At 43.5% G+C, this 16,036-nt stretch overlaps 1 protein-coding gene across 1 annotated transcript in view; it reads right to left on the bottom strand.

The window, feature by feature from the left end:
• LOC140453340 (alpha-taxilin-like) overlaps positions 1–16,036 on the bottom strand; it is an 85,611-nt gene that overhangs the window by 52,739 nt on the left and 16,836 nt on the right. The window lies entirely within an intron of this gene.

The raw sequence follows: 16,036 nt of genomic DNA, 5'->3' as shown, positions 1-16,036 counted from the left end.
TTTTCCAAGAGCAAATCAATGAACGAAAATAATTTCAAACACGTTCTTCTTCCTGCACTCGGTGTGGTTCCTGATGAAGGGCTTTTGCCCGAAACATTGATTTTCCTGCTCCTCGGATGCTGCCTGACCTGCTGTGCTTTTCCAGCCCTACTCTAATCTAGACTCTGATCTCCAGCATCTGCAGTCCTCACTTTTGCCCTTAATATACCCGTTAACTAATAATTTTTTTCAAAAATGTGTTGCTGGAAAAGCGCAGCAGGTCAGGCAGCATCCAAGGAGCAGGAGAATCGACGTTTCGGGCATAAGCTTGATGAAGGGCTTTTGCCCGAAACGTCGATTCTCCTGCTCCTTGGATGCTGCCTGACCTGCTGCGCTTTTCCAGCAACACATTTTTCAGTTCTGATCTCCAGCATCTGCAGTCCTCACTTTCTCCTAATCTTTTTCAAAAGCCATGTTAATACTACTCAAAAAAATGCATGGTAAGATTAGTATGAACTATATGATCTTGCACTTTATTAATTTATCCTTTTAAGATCTAACTTTAAAACATTAGATGAAATACAAATCATATTTTCTTTAGGAATTAAATTGTACCCGATCAATCCTGAGCAATGTTTCAGTAAATTTCCACAAAACACTAAATAGCATACAAGTTACAGCAGATTTGCTTAAAATAATAAAATGTTTTGAGTTAGAGATTAAAAAGGAAAACTGAAATGGAGAAACCAGAAATAAAGAAATTGTTGTAACTGGTCTGCAGAGATACTGAAAGAGTATTTCTACATGCATAAGACTTACTGCAGGAATTCATGTTTTCCCAGAGGTCTATTTTAAAAATGCTTGTATTTAGATGAAAGCCATTCTTCCAGAGTCAACAGTGAAAACTGCTCAAAAATCATTCCAGAAATGAGTGTTGAATTTGAGTTTATTTTACAACATCTGATACAGTGAAACAAAGAGACACAAAGTTTATAGAAATAAAAACATTACAAGTTATCAATGAATTTAATAAAGTTAGTTTCATTTTATGAAAGTGCCAACTAATCAGAAATGGAAACAATTTTGTTCCAATGATTCCCCAATAGGCAATTTAATATTTCAGTTTAACAGATGTAAAAAGAAGTCTGAAATACCATTGCTGAAAAAGCTTTTCAATAAAGTTATTAAATATAAAAGTCAGAAAGAACATTTAAGTTTGAAACCCCACACTGAAGTGTGCAGGTTAAAAAGAACAAGTGGTATAGTCCTGGAGATAGAGCCTTCAATTTCTGTTCATATATACACAAATACAGGTTCAAATAGGCAAACATTTGTTAGAAAGGATATTAAAACTGCTTACTCTGACATTTCAAAACAACGTTTACACACAGTTCTGCTACAAGACACAATTAACAGAATTGTCTATGTACATTTTAACCTGCTACAGTGTCCAATGCACTAAATAACAACCTTTTTTTAAACAAATAAAAGCAAACAACAATTACAGTTCTGAAAAGGAGCTACAGTTGATCTGTCAAGTGATCTGCCCATTTCATTACTTAGTGTTAATAATAATAGGACTTCATGACTAATCAGCATAAACGCTGTATTCTTAGAATCTAGTGATGAAATAATAAAGCCCCTGCCCCTGGTCCAGAAGGTCTAGGTTCAAACCATACCTGAGGTGTCAAAACATGCCCAGGTAGGCCGATTAGATTTTGTCTAAAAGCTTATATTCTTCGTTAGCCTTAGTTCAAAGTGACTTCAAGACTAAATGAGCTGATTCGAGTACAGTACAAAATCCTGTTCCATGTCTCATTTCAATGACAAGATACCCTGTTTGTTTTAATGCAACTTTTCTTTTTCCAAAACCCAGATACATGGCTCCTAAGTAAGGTTCCATAAGCTGTCCAGAGCTTGCTAAAGCTGAAATAAACAAAAGCAGATATTGCAGGAGAAAGTCGACAGATCTGGCAGCATCTGTGGAGAGAAAACTGCTACAGCTATTTTAATTCAAGGCACAACCACCATATGATTAGGCATTCAGCACATTCCTAAAAGATATTATTTTTAATTATCAGTGGTTTACTATATATTTAAAGTTTTATAAGTAAGATTGGACGTTTGTCTTGGCATAAATGGTATTACAAATTTTTACACACGAGCAAGAACCTAAAAAGTTTGATATCAGTAGCTTCTTCTCAATGGAGACGTTCAGCACAGACACAGACCCTTAGTCCAACTCGTCCATGCTAACCAGGTATCCTAACCTAATTTAGTTCTATTTGCCAGCACTTGGTCCATATTTCTCTCAACCCTTCCTATTCATATACCCATCCAGATGCCTTTTAAATGCTGTAATTGTGCCACCCTCCACCACATCTTCTGGCAGCTCATTCCACCCTCTGCATGCAAAAGTTGTCCTTTAGATCACTTTTAAATCTTTCTCCTCTCACCTTAAACCTCTGCCCTTTAGGTTTTGGAGCCCCAACCCCAGGGAAAAGACCTTGTCAATTTTCTGTATCGATGCCCCTCATGATTCTATAAACCTCTACAAGGTCACCCCTCAGCCTCTGACGCTCCAGGAAAAACAACCCCAGCCTATTCAGCCTCTCACTATAGCTCAAACTCTCCAGTCCTGGCAATATCCTTGTAAATCTTTACTGGACACTTTCAAGTTTCACAACATCCTTCTGATAGCAAGGACACCTAAATTGCACACTGTATTCCAAAAGTGGTCTAACCAATGTCTGCACAGTCCCAACTTCTGTATTCAATACACTGACCAATAAAGGAAAGCATACCAAACGCATTCTTCACTACCCTATCTATCTGCGACTCCACTTTCAAGGAGCTATGAACCTGCACTCCTAGGTCTCTTTGTTCAGCAACATTCCACAGGACCTTACCATTAAGAGTATAAGTCATGCCCCGAATTGCTTTGCCAAAATGCAGTACCTCACATTTAACTAAATTAAACTCAATTTGCCAATCCTCGGCCCACTGGCCCATCTGACCAAGATCCCATTGTACTCGAGGTAATAGAGTCAATAGAGTCATAGAGATGTACAGCATGAAAACAGACCGTTCGGTCCAACCCATCCATGCCGACCAGATATCCCAACCCAATCTAGTCCCTCCTACCAGCACCCGGCCCATATCCCTCCAAATCCTTCCTATTCATATACCCACCCAAACCCTTTTAAATATTGCAATTGAACCAGTCTCTACCACTTCCTCTGGCAACTCATTCCATACACTTTACCACCCTCTGTGAAAAAGTTGCCCCTTAGGTCTCTTTTATATCTTTCCCATCTCACCTTAAACTTATGCCCTCTCGTTCTGGACGCCCCAACCCCAGGGGAGGCTTTGTCTATTTATCCTATCCATGCCCCTCATGATTTTGTAAACCTCTACAAGGTCACTCCTCAGCTTCCAACGCTCCAGGGAAAACATCCCCAGCCTGTTCAGCCTCTCCCTGTAGCTCAGATCCTCCAACCCTGGCAACATCCTTGTAAATCTTTTCTGAACCCTTTCAAGTTTCACAACATCTTTCCGATAGGAAGGAGACCAGAGTTGCACGCAATATTCCAACAGTGGCCTAACCAATGTCCTGTTCAACTACACCATGAGCTCCCAACTCCTGTACTCAATATTCTGACCAATAAAAGAAAGCATATCAAACACCATCTTCACTATCCTATCTACCTGTGGCTCCACTTTCAAGGAGCTATGAACCTGCACTCCAAGGTCTCTTTGTTCAGCAACATTCCCTAGGACCTTACCATTAAGGTGTCTAAGTCCTACTAAGATTTGCTTTCCCAAAATGCAGCACCTCATATTTATCCGAATTAAACTCCATCTGCCACTTCTCAGCCCATTGGACCATCTGGTCAAGATCCTGTTGTAATCTGAGGTAACCTTCTTGGCTGTCCACAACACCTCCGATTTTAGTGTCACCTGCAAACTTACTAACCATAGCTCCTATATTCACTTTCAAATAATTCATGTAAATGACAAAAAACAGTGGGCCCAGCACCAATCCTTGTGGCACACCACTAGTCACAGGATTGTCAGATCAGCCATGATCTCACCAAATGGTAGCACAGAATCAATGGACTGATTGGCCTACTTCTGCTCCTATGCCTGAAAGTGTTAAGGCACCTACAGCTCACTGAAGATCTTCCTACAGGCAACTAGACTCTAGAAGATGCTGGCATTTTGTTTTGAGTGCTTCTTTATGATATGCAAATTCAATTAGGTAGCAAATTCAATTAGGTAAGGAAATAGACAAGTGTCCCTGTAGCCACAGACAAAATTCCAGGATGGTATGCTGTTTCCCTGATGCAAGGGTTAAAGATGTCTCAGAGCGACAACATGACATTTTGAAAAGGGAGGGCGAAAAGTGGTCATGGTACACATTGGTACCAATGACATTGGTTAACAATGGGCATGGTTCTAAAAGTTGAATATAGGGATTTAGGAAGCAAGCTAAAAGGGAGGTTCTCAAAATGTAATGATCTCAGGATTATAAACCGTGCCATGTACTAGTCAGAGAAGAAATACCAGGATACATCAGAGGAACACATTGCTAAACAGAAGCAAGTTACTGCTGATGCAGAATCTGTATTGGAAACAAAAATATGCTGGAGATCACAATAGGTCAGGCAGCGCCCGACAAAGAGGGAGGTGTAGCTAGGGCCAATCCAAATGTCCAAGGCCACTCCTGGATTTGGAGAAAATGGCAAAAGTTGAAGGAAAAGTTAAAGTTATTGAGGGTGAGGACAGTTTGGTGAGGCAGAGGAGGTAGTGATGGAAGGGGACTGGATGGGTCTTTGTCAGCTACATCGAACAGTCCCTCTTCAGTACCTACACAAGCACTGTGCCCCAATTCTTCTGCCGTTACATCGATAACTGCATCGGTGCTGCATCCTGCAGCCAAGCTGAACTGGAGCAGTTCATTGACTTCGCCCACAACTTCCAACCCACCCTTAAATTCACTTGGTCTATTTCAGACACCTCCCTCCCCTTGCTCAACATCTTTGTTTCTATGGCAAAAGTGGGCACTGCAGCTGCTGGAAATTAGAGTCAAGATTAGAATGGTGCTGGAAAAGTACAGCAGGTCAGGAACGAAGAAGGGCTTTTGCCTGAAACGTCAATTTTTCTGTTCCTCCGATGCTGCTTGACCTGCTGTGCTTTTCCAGCACCACTCTAATCTTTGTTTCCATCTCTGGTGACAGTCTACAGATGGAAATTTACTGTAAACCTATTGGTGCCTATAACTATCTGGACAGCACAGGACAGGCCCTTTGGCCCATGAATATAGTAACATAACCTACGCACCCGCAACTCTCTGCTATCCATGTGCATGTCCAGCAGTCGCTTAAATGTCCCTAATGACTCTGCTTCCACCACCACAGCTGGCAACGCATTCCATGCATTCACAACTCTCTGCGTATCCTGTAAGAACTCCATCATTTTTTCCCAAATCCTCCACCTCCATCACATCAGCTCAGACATTCCATGTCCGAGCCATCCCAGATGTCCACCTATTTTGAATAACGTGCTTCCCCCCTTCTGTCATCCATACAGCCCTCCTCTGCATCTCCTCCATTCCCCAGTCCACTACACCACTACACCACCCCCCCCCCCACCTCTCTCTGCCTTCTGCAAAGACCATTCCCTTCACCAATCCTTGGTTCACGCCACTCTCCCCACCAACCCCCAGAATCCAGAGGCACCTTCCCCTGCAACAATAAAAGATGCAAAACCTGCTGGCAAACCAACCCCCTCATCTCCATAAAGGGCCCCAAACAAGTTTTCCAGGTGAGACAGAGGTTCACATGCCTCTCTTCCAACCTAGTGCTCCCGATGTGGCCTTCTCTACAACAGTGTAAGGGACCACGCCAGACCCCTCAAAACATTTCAAGGTAGCCCAGACCCTTAACTTTTCTAGTTGTTTCGAGGAGATGTAAAATGGATACTCGAGGAGTGATGCAGCTGGTCAAAACCCCTTGGTTTTAAACAAAACCAAACTCATTTACAGAGTACTGCATTAAACACAAACAAAAAAAAGAGTAGAATACAGAATAACGTAACCTATCTGAAAACCCAACAGACTATTCCAACCGAACGATGCTGTTCCAAATCACCATCAACACCCCTTGGCGAAAATGGTAAAACCAAACACGGTCTTACAGGAGATAGTGAGGGCAGAGAGAGATTCAGCACGGAACACCTTCTTCCATGTAGCTGTTTCTTTTGGATTCCCAGCTAACAACTGACCAACACCACCGAATAGCCAGACTGCTAAAACCAAAACAAACCAAACCAGAGAAAAGCTGAGCTGGGAGAACTAGCCACACCTCTTTCATTGTACAAGTGTTTTTTTAAAACCTGAAAGCCTTTTCAAGTAGATAAACGCAAACATTTATGCAATTCTGACTCATACAAACCTTTTTAAAGAAACCCAAAGATAACACAACCCCCTTGTTAAAAGGAGCAGCATTGTCACAATCGGTGAGGCCAAACATAAATGGCGCGTTTCACCAAGCAACTCAGCTGGGCCCACAGGGGCCAACCTGACCTCCCAGTCACAGCCCATTTTAGTTCCCCTTCCCATTCCCTCTCCAACATGACCACCCTCGGCCTCCTCCGCTGCTACAGCAAATCAGACTACAAATTGGAGGAACATGAGTTCATCTTCTGCCTGGACAGTTGATAGACTAGAGGTCTCAACAGTGATTTCTCCAATTTCAAATAACCTCCCTTCCCAAACCCGACTCCCTTTCTAGCCCTTCCTCTACCCTTTCATTCCTCTTATCTCGGCATCAGCATTGTCGAAGACCCCACACACCCCTTATTCAAACTCTACTCTTTCCTGCCATCTGGCAGAAGATACTGGAGCACTTAGTCTATCACATCCAGACTGTGTAACAGTTTCTTCCCCCAAACAATCAAGCTCCTTAATGCAGTATGATTGGACTCTTTCCCATCTGAAATTCTTTGCATGACTTCAAATTGAAGCTGGAAAAATGTCTACTATTTAATCATTCTTCTATTACATTGTAAATTGCATGCTTTGCACTTCTTATGCACTATGAGGGAGGAGTTGCATTGCTGGTCAGGGATGATATCACGACTGTACTAAAGGAGGAAACTATGGAGGGCTTGAGCAGTGAGGCGTTCTGGGTGGAGCTGAGAAATAAGAAGTGTGCAGTTACATTGGTGGGGCTGTATTACAGGCCTCCGATGCAGTGAGCGAGAGGTCGAAGACAAAAAAAGTAAACAGATTATGGAACGATGTAGAGGCAACAGGGTGGTGGTGATGGGAGATTTTAGTTTTCTCAACATTGACTGGGATACACTTAGTATCAGAGGTCTGGATGGGCAGGATTTGTAAGAAGCTTCCAGGTAAGTTTTCTATAGCAGTATGCCAATAGTTCGATGAGGGAAGGGGCCATATTGGACCTGGTGTTGGGGAATGAGCCAGGCCAGGTGGTAGAAGTTGCAGTGGGGGATTTCTTTGTCAATGGTGACCACAATTCTGTAGGTTTTAGAATACTTGTAGACAAAGATGAGTGTGTCTCCTAAGGGACAAGTACTAAACTGGGCCAAGGCCAATTATATTAAAATTAGGCAGGAGCTGGGGAATGTAAATTGGACACAGCTATTTGAAGGAAAGTCTACATTTGATATGTGGGAGGCTTTCAAAGATAGATTAAAGATTGTGCAGGATAGGCATGTTCTTTTGAAAAAAGGATAGGAAAGATTTGTGAACCGTAGATGACAGGAGAAATTGTGCGACTAGCCAAAAGGAAAAGGGAAGTGTACATAAGGTCTAGGCAGCTAAGAACAGAACAGGCCCTGGAGGGATATCGGGAGAGTAGGACGAATCTTAAACGAGGAATCAAGCATGGTAAAAGGGGTCATGAAATAACTTTAGCGAGCAGAATTAAGGAAAATCCAAAGGCTTTTTATTCTTATATAAGAAGCAAGAGGGTAACCAGAGAAAGGGTTGGTCCATTAAAGGATAAGGAAGGAAGGTTGTGCGTCGCACCTGAGAAAATGAGTGAGATTCTCAATGTATACTTGGCATCAGTGTTCACTGAGGAACAGGAGGTGAAGAATGCTGAGATTATAGATAGAAGTTTATTTACTCTGGATCATGCTGACATAAGGAGGGAAGATGTGTTGGTCCCAGGACTAGATAGGATCCATCCCAGGTTGCTGAGGGAGGAAATAGCTGGGGTCCTGGCAGATATCTTTGTAGCATCCTTAAATAAGGTGAAAGGCCGGAGGACTGGAGGGTTGATTATGTTGTCCCCCTGTACAAGAAGGGTAGTAGGGACATTCCGGGTAACTACAGACCAGTGAGACTGACGTCAGTGGTAGGAAAGTTGCTAAAGAAGGTACGGAGGGATAAAATCTATTTATGTTTGGAGAAGAATGGGCTTATCAGTGATAGGCAACATGTTCCGTGTGGGGAGATCGTGCCTTACCAACTTAGAGTTCTTTGAGAAAGTGACCAAGTTGATGGATGAAGGAAAATGTTGATGTCATATACATGAACTTTAGTAAGGTGTTTGATAAGGTTCTCCATGGTAAATTAATGGAGAAAGTGAAGTCACATGGTGTCCAGGGTATTCTAGTTAGGTGGATAAAGAACTGGTTGAGCAACAGGAGACAGAGTAGTCAAAAGGAGTTTCTCGAAATGGAGAAAGGTGACCAGTGGTGTTCCACAGGGATCAGTATTGGGGCCACTGTTATTTGTAATATAAATAAATGATGTAGAAGAGGGCATTATTAGTCTGATCAGTAAGTTTGCAGATGACACGAAGATTGGTGGAGTAGCAGAAAGCATAGGGGATTGTCAAAGAATACAGGAGACTATAGAAAGACTGGAGAGTTGGGCGGAAAAGTGGCAGATGGAATTCAATCTGGCAAATGTGAGGTGATGCATTTTGGAAAGTCTAATTCTAGAGCGAGTTATACTGGAAACGGAAGAGCCTTGGGAAAAGTTGATGAGCAGAAAGATCTGAGTGTTCAGGTCCACTGTACCCTGAAGGTTGCTGCACAGGTGGATAGAATGGTTAAGGCATATAGTATGCTTGCCTTCATCGGACGGGGTGTTGAGTATAAGAACTGGCAGGTCATGTTAAAATTGTACAAGACATTGGTTCAGCCACATTTAGAATACCGTGTACAGTTCTGGTCGCCACATTACCAAAAGGATGTGGATGCTTTGGAGAGAGTGCAGAGAAGGTTTACGAGGATTAGATTAGATTACGTACAGTGTGGAAACAGGCCCTTCGGCCCAACAAGTCCACACCGCCCCGCCGAAGCGTAACCCACCCATACCCCTACATCTACATTTACCCCTTACCTAACACTATGGGCAATTTAGCATGGCCAATTCACCTGGCCTGCACATCTTTGGACTGTGGGAGGAAACCGGAGCACCCGGAGGAAACCCACGCAGACACGGGGAGAACGTGCAAACTCCACACAGTCAGTCGCCTGAGGCGAGGATGCTGCATGTTATGGAAGGTGCTATGAAGAAAGGTTGAATAGGTTAGGATCACTTTCATTAGAAAAAAGGAGATGGGGGGGGGGGGGTGGGGGGAGACCTGACAAAATCATGAAGGGTATAAAGTTAAAAATCATACAACATCAGGTCACAGTCCAACAGGTTTAATTGGAAGCACTGCCTTTCGGAGAGCTGCTCCTTCATCAGAAGGTTGTGGAGTACACGATTGTAAAACACAGAATTTATAGCAAAAGTTTAGTGTGATTTAACTGAAATTATACATTGAAAAATGCCTTGATTGTTTGTTAAGTCTCTCATCTGTTAGAATGACCATGTCAGTTTCACTCCTTTCATATGTAAATTACAAAACTTTATTTAAAAGTTACATTCTCAGGTTAACTTTAACAATTGGTGTCAGCCAAGATAATATGTTGACGGTGTTTGCCCCCTGGTGCTGTTGTCTTGCCATAATGTTTGGACTGATTCTAATCTAAAAAATTAGTTAACAGAGTTTTACATGGATACATGTGTTTTTTGAGCAAAGTACAATGTAACTCTGCAAGTACAAATTCACCCACGAACATATATGTGCACATGTGCATGCTCGTGCGCAGGAGATATATATATTTTTTAGGAGTGTCTGTGTGTGTATAGTGCAATGGTGCTCACCAGTAGTATGACATGAACCCAAGGTCCCGGTTGAGGCCCTCCCCATGGGTACCAATCTTAGCTATCAGCCTCTGCTCGGCCACTTTTCACTGCTGCCTGTCCTGAAGGCCTCAACCGGGACTTTGGCTTCATGTCACACTACAAGTGATCACAAGTGCACTACATGTGCGCACGGACACTCCCGTACATGCTGGTATGCGCGCACACGGGGGCACACAGACACACTCCTACAGAGACACATATACACTTAGACCCCTTTACACTCATACACTGATTCTCACAAACACCCCCACCCCCACAGACCCCAGACACACATACATACGTTTGTAGGGTGAATTTGTACTAGCAGAGTTACATTGTACATTGCTCAAAAACCGAAAGAATCCATGTATTTGTCAATGTATAATTTCAGTTACATCACACTAAACTTTTGCTATAAATTCTGTGTCTTACAATTGTGTACTCCACAACTACCTGAAGGAGCAGCCCTCCGAAAGGTGGTGCTTCCAATTAAACCTGTTGGACTAGAACCTAGCGTTGTGTGATTTTTAAACTTTGTATACCCCAGTCAACAGTGGCATCTCCAAATCATGAAGGGTACAGACAGGATAGACAGCGATAAGCCTTTTCTTAGGGTGAGGGATTCAATAACAAGATCATGCGTTCAAGGTGAGAAGTGAAAACTTTAAGGGGGATTTAAGCGGAAGGTACTTTACACAGAGGGTGGTAGGTGCCTGGAATGCGTTGCTAGCAGAGGTAGGCACTGTAGATTCATTTAAGGTGCTTCCCAGTTTCCTCATTTCCCCTCCCCCCCACCTTACCCCAGTTCCAACCTTCCAGCTCAGCACTGTCCTCATGACCTGTCCTATCTGCCAATCTCCCTCCCCACCTATCCATTCCACCCTCCCCTCTGACCTATCACCTCCTTCCCCATTCCCATTCATCTACTGTACTCTTTGCTACCTTCTCCCAGCCCCACACCCCCCATTTATCTCTCCACCCTGGAGGCTCCCTGCCTCTATTCCTGATAAAGGCATTTTGCCTGAAACGTCAATTATTGTATCCGTTGCTCCCGATGTGGTCTCCTCTACATTGGGGAGACTGGGCGCCTCCTAGCAGAGCGCTTTAGGGAACATCTCCGGGACACCCACACCAATCAACCAAACCACCCCATGGCCCAACATTTCAACTCCCCCTCCCACTCTGCCGAGGACATGGAGGTCCTGGGCCTCCTTCACCGCCGCTCCCTCACCACCAGACGCCTGGAGGAAGAACGCCTCATCTTCCGCCTCGGAACACTTCAACCCCAGGGCATCAATGTGGACTTCAACAGTTTCCTCATTTCCCCTTCCCCCACCTCATCCTAGTTTCAAACTTCTAGCTCAGCACTGTCTCCTTGACTTGTCCGGACTTGTCTGACCTATCTTCTTTTCCACCTATCCACTCCACCCTCTTGTCCTTGACCTATCACCTTCATCTCCTCCCCCACTCACCCATTGTACTCTATGCTACTCTGTCCCCGTCCCCACCCCCACCCTCCTAGCTTATCTCTCCACGCTTCAGGCTCACTGCTTTTATTCCTGATGAAGGACTTTTGTCTGAAACGTCGATTTCGCTGCTCGTTGGATGCTGCCTGAACTGCTGTGCTCTTCCAGCACCACTAATCCATGTTGCAGCTATACAGGTCATTGGTTCAGCCACTGTTGGAATATTGCGTGCAATTTTATTCATGTTGCTTGTCATCCCTGACTTCAACTGGGACAACACTACTATTATAGGACAAGCCAAACAGAGAACAGCCAGGGAATTCCTAGAGGCATAGCACTCATCCACAGATTCAATAAGCACATCAACCTGGACCCAATATACCGACCACTGCAACAGACAGCTGGAACTGACAACCGGAAGCGGCAGATTCAAACCACTATAAATGCCGGAAGAAAGATCACAGAAGCGCTTCACAGGAGGGTCCCAAGCACTGAGGATGTCACCTAGACAGGGGACAAAACGTCTGCAACACAAATTCCCGGCTTGGCGAACAGAACCACAACAACGAGGAAGACACTACACTGGTATTTTGCACCAGTTTTTATTGTGGAAACGAACATGGAAGATACAGAATGTGGAGAAATAGACAGTAACATCTTGAAAAATGTCCATATTATAGAAGTGGTGGTGTTAGATATCTTAAAATGCACAAAGATGGATAAATCCTCAGGACATGATCAGATGTACCCTCGAACTCTGTGGCAAGCTAGAGAAGGGATTGCTGGGCCTCTTGCTGAGATATTTGGATCATTGATAGTCACAGGTGAGGTGCTGGTATACTGGAGGTCGGCTAACGTGGTGCCATTATTTACGAATGATAGTAAGGATTAGTCAGGGAACTAAAGACTGGTAAGCCTGACATCCATGGTGGCCAAGTTGTTGGAAGAATCCTGAGGGACAGGATTTATATGCTTTTGAATAGGCAAGGACTGATTAGGAATAATCAACATGGCTTTGTGCATGGGAAATCACGTCTCAATAACTTGATCGAGCTTTTTGAAGTAACAGAGGACTGACGAGGGCAGAGTGGCAGAACATGATCTATACGGACTTCATTAAGGTGTTCGACAAGGTTCCTCATGGGAAACTGGTTAACAAAGTTAGATCTCATGGAATATAGGGAGAACTAGCCATTTGGATACAGAACTGGCTGAAAGGTAGGAGACAGAGTGGTGGTGGAAGGTTGCTTTTCAGTCTGGAGTCCTGTGACCAGTGGTGTGCCACAAGGATCGGTGCTGTGTCCAATGCTTTTAGCCATTTATATAAATTATTTGGATGTGAACATTGGAAGTATGGTTAGTAAGTTTGCAGATCACACCAAAAGTGGATGTGTTGTGGACAGCATAGAAGGTTACCTCAGATTACAGCAGGATCTTGATCAGATGGGCCAATGGGCTCAGGAGTGGCAGACTGATTTAGATAAATGTGAGGTGCTGCATTTTGGAAAGGCAAATCAGATCAGTACTTATACACTTGATCCTGGCAAAGTGTTGCTGAATAAAGAGACCTTGAAGTGCAGGTCCAGAGTTCCTTGGAAGTGGAGTTGCAGGTCAATAGGATAGCGAAGATGGCATTTAGTATGCTTGCCTTTACTGGTTAGAGCACTGAGTATAGGAGTTGAGTGGTCATGTTGCAGCTGTACAGGACATTGGTTAGGTCACTTTTGGAATATTGTGTACAATTCTCAACTCCCTGCTATAGGAAGGATATTGTGAGGGGGGTTCAGAAACAATTTACAAGGATGTTGTCAGCGTAGGAGGGTTTGAGCTATAAAGAGGGGCTGAATAGGCTGAGGGCTGGCCTTATAAAGGTTTATAAAATCATGAGGGGCATGGATAGGGTAAATAGACAAGGTCACTTCCTCAGGGTGGGTAAGTCCAGAATTGGAAGGCATAGGTTTAGCGTGAGGGGAAGGATTTAAAAACCACCTAAGCAGCAATCTTTTCACACATAGGGTGGTGCTTGTAGGGAATGAGTTACCACAGGAAGTAGTGGAGGCTGGTACAATTACAACATTTAAAAGACATCTGGATGGGTACATAAATAGTAAGGGTTTAGAGGAATAAGGGCCAAGTGTGGGAAAATGCGACTAGATTAATTTAGGATGTCTAGTCAGCAAGGACAGACCAAAGGGTCTGTTTCCAAGCTGTACATCTCTAGGACCAAGTGTTAAGGAAGTAGTAACAGAATATTTGGAAAATCATAATCTAATGAAGCAGAGTCAGCAGGGCTTCATGAAAATGAAAGTGTCTGACTCATTTATTTTTCAAGGGACTGGAGTTGAGAATGAATATAGGGTATAAGGAGGCAGGGAAAGAATTAAGTTCTGAGTTTTGTGAAACATGAGTTTCAGTTTAGCATGACTCAGATCAGATAAGAACTTAGTTAACAATGGGGTGCTGCAGGTAAGGGTAATGGGTTAACAAGATGGAAAAGCATTCATTTTGTCAAGCCATTTAACAATATTGCAAGCATTCAGTCTGAGGTCAGTTTAACAAGGAGAAAAGTATTCATTATGTGAAGCCAGTTATTCATTGTGTAACCGCCGATGGCTTAATCTTTACTATTGACACTTGTTGATTGTAATGGTCAACCAATTAATATTTATGTTGCCTTATCTGGATATTCCTCCCTGTAAAATAACCACATAGCTCATTGAGAAACTGCTGATCCAGAGAAACCGCTGATCCAGAGAAACCGTGAATTCATGAACCTGCACATATGGGTGATCGTTCTCTCTCCCTCCAGGGCCCAGAATAAAGATGAAGAAGGTAAAGCTAAATTGTGCCTCTGAGCATTTTGCTTTGACTGAGGGGGGAAATGGGATGAAAGAGTGACTGGATGCGTTGCATTTGCACATCCACGAGGCATAGGACAAGGCACTTCACAAAATGCATAGTCACAAGATAGCTGTCCATTGCGTTGGAGGCAATGTATTGGCATGGATCAAGAATTGGATCATGGGCAGGAAACAAAGTGGGGCTAAGGGGTTTTTTCCCAGGCTTGTAACTTGTAACCACTGGGGTCCACAGGGATCAGTGTGGGATTATAACTGTTTACAATATGCATTAATGACTTGGAGAAAGGAAGTGAATGTACTGTTGGCAAATTTGCAGACAATACAAAAATAACGAAAAGGCCAAGTTGTGAAAGGGAACCGAAGATTTTACAGAGAGTTATTGAAAGGTTAAGTAAGTTGGCAAAAGGGATGTTTGAGAAAATGTGAAGTTGTTTAATTTGGATGGGTGAACTAAAGAAGACCCGGGTGGGCGGCACGGTGGCACAGTGGTTAGCACTGCTGCCTCACAGCGCCAGAGACCCGGGTTCAATTCCCGCCTCAGGCGACTCTCTGTGTGGAGTTTGCACATTCTCCCCGTGTCTGCGTGGGTTTCCTCTGGGTGCTCAGGTTTCCTCCCACAGTCCAAAGATGTGCAGGTCAGGTGAATTGGCCATGCTAAATTGCCCGTAGTATGAGGTAAGGGGAAGATGTAGATGTAGGGGTATGGGTGGGTTGCGCTTCGACGGGGCGGTATGGACTTGTTGGGCTGAAGGGCCTGTTTCCACACTGTAAGTAATCTAATCTAATCTAATCTAAAGAGTGTTATTTAAATGGAGAAAATCTGCACAAAGTTGTAACACAAAGAGACTTGGGAGTACATTGTACATAAAAGAAAGAAAGCCCATAGCCAAAGAGACTAAAGGAATGTTGGTCCTTATTTCAAGGCAGTTCAGGCATAAGAGTAGGGCAATCTTAATGATGGTGGGACCACATCTGGAGTACTGAGAGCAGTTTTGGTGTGCTTATTTAAGGAAAGATATTAATTCCTTGGAGGTACTTCAGAAAAAGGGAGGTGATGGCATTATCTAATCATGACAATGAATTCATTGTCGATGATCAGAAAACCCATTCACTAAAGTCCTTTCGCAAATTGCCATCTTATCTGGTCTGACCGATATGTACAGCCAGCCCCACAACACTGTCTGACTCTGAACTGACCTCTGGGCAATTAGGGATGGGCAATAAATGCTGGTCTAGCCAGCGTCACCTTCATCCTGTGGATGAATTAAAAGAAAAGTTCACTCAGACAATCCCCATTATGGAACGATTGCCTTACAAACACAGGTTGGGACTCTACTCATGGGAATTTAGAAGAATTCTTGGATTCTTAAGGGGCTTTTACATTGTAAACGCTGAAGGGTGTTCCCTTCGAGAGTGTGTCTCGGGCTTGTAGAAAACAGACACAGAACAAAGGGGCACCAATGAGAAGAGAAGCACTGTCCTTTCTCAGAGGGTTGAGAATATTTAGAATT

This window comes from Chiloscyllium punctatum, chromosome 27 (genome assembly GCF_047496795.1).
Source record: "Chiloscyllium punctatum isolate Juve2018m chromosome 27, sChiPun1.3, whole genome shotgun sequence".
In the NCBI taxonomy this organism is placed as follows: Eukaryota; Metazoa; Chordata; class Chondrichthyes; order Orectolobiformes; family Hemiscylliidae; genus Chiloscyllium; species Chiloscyllium punctatum.
This window is presented reverse-complemented; position numbering and strand designations above follow the sequence as displayed.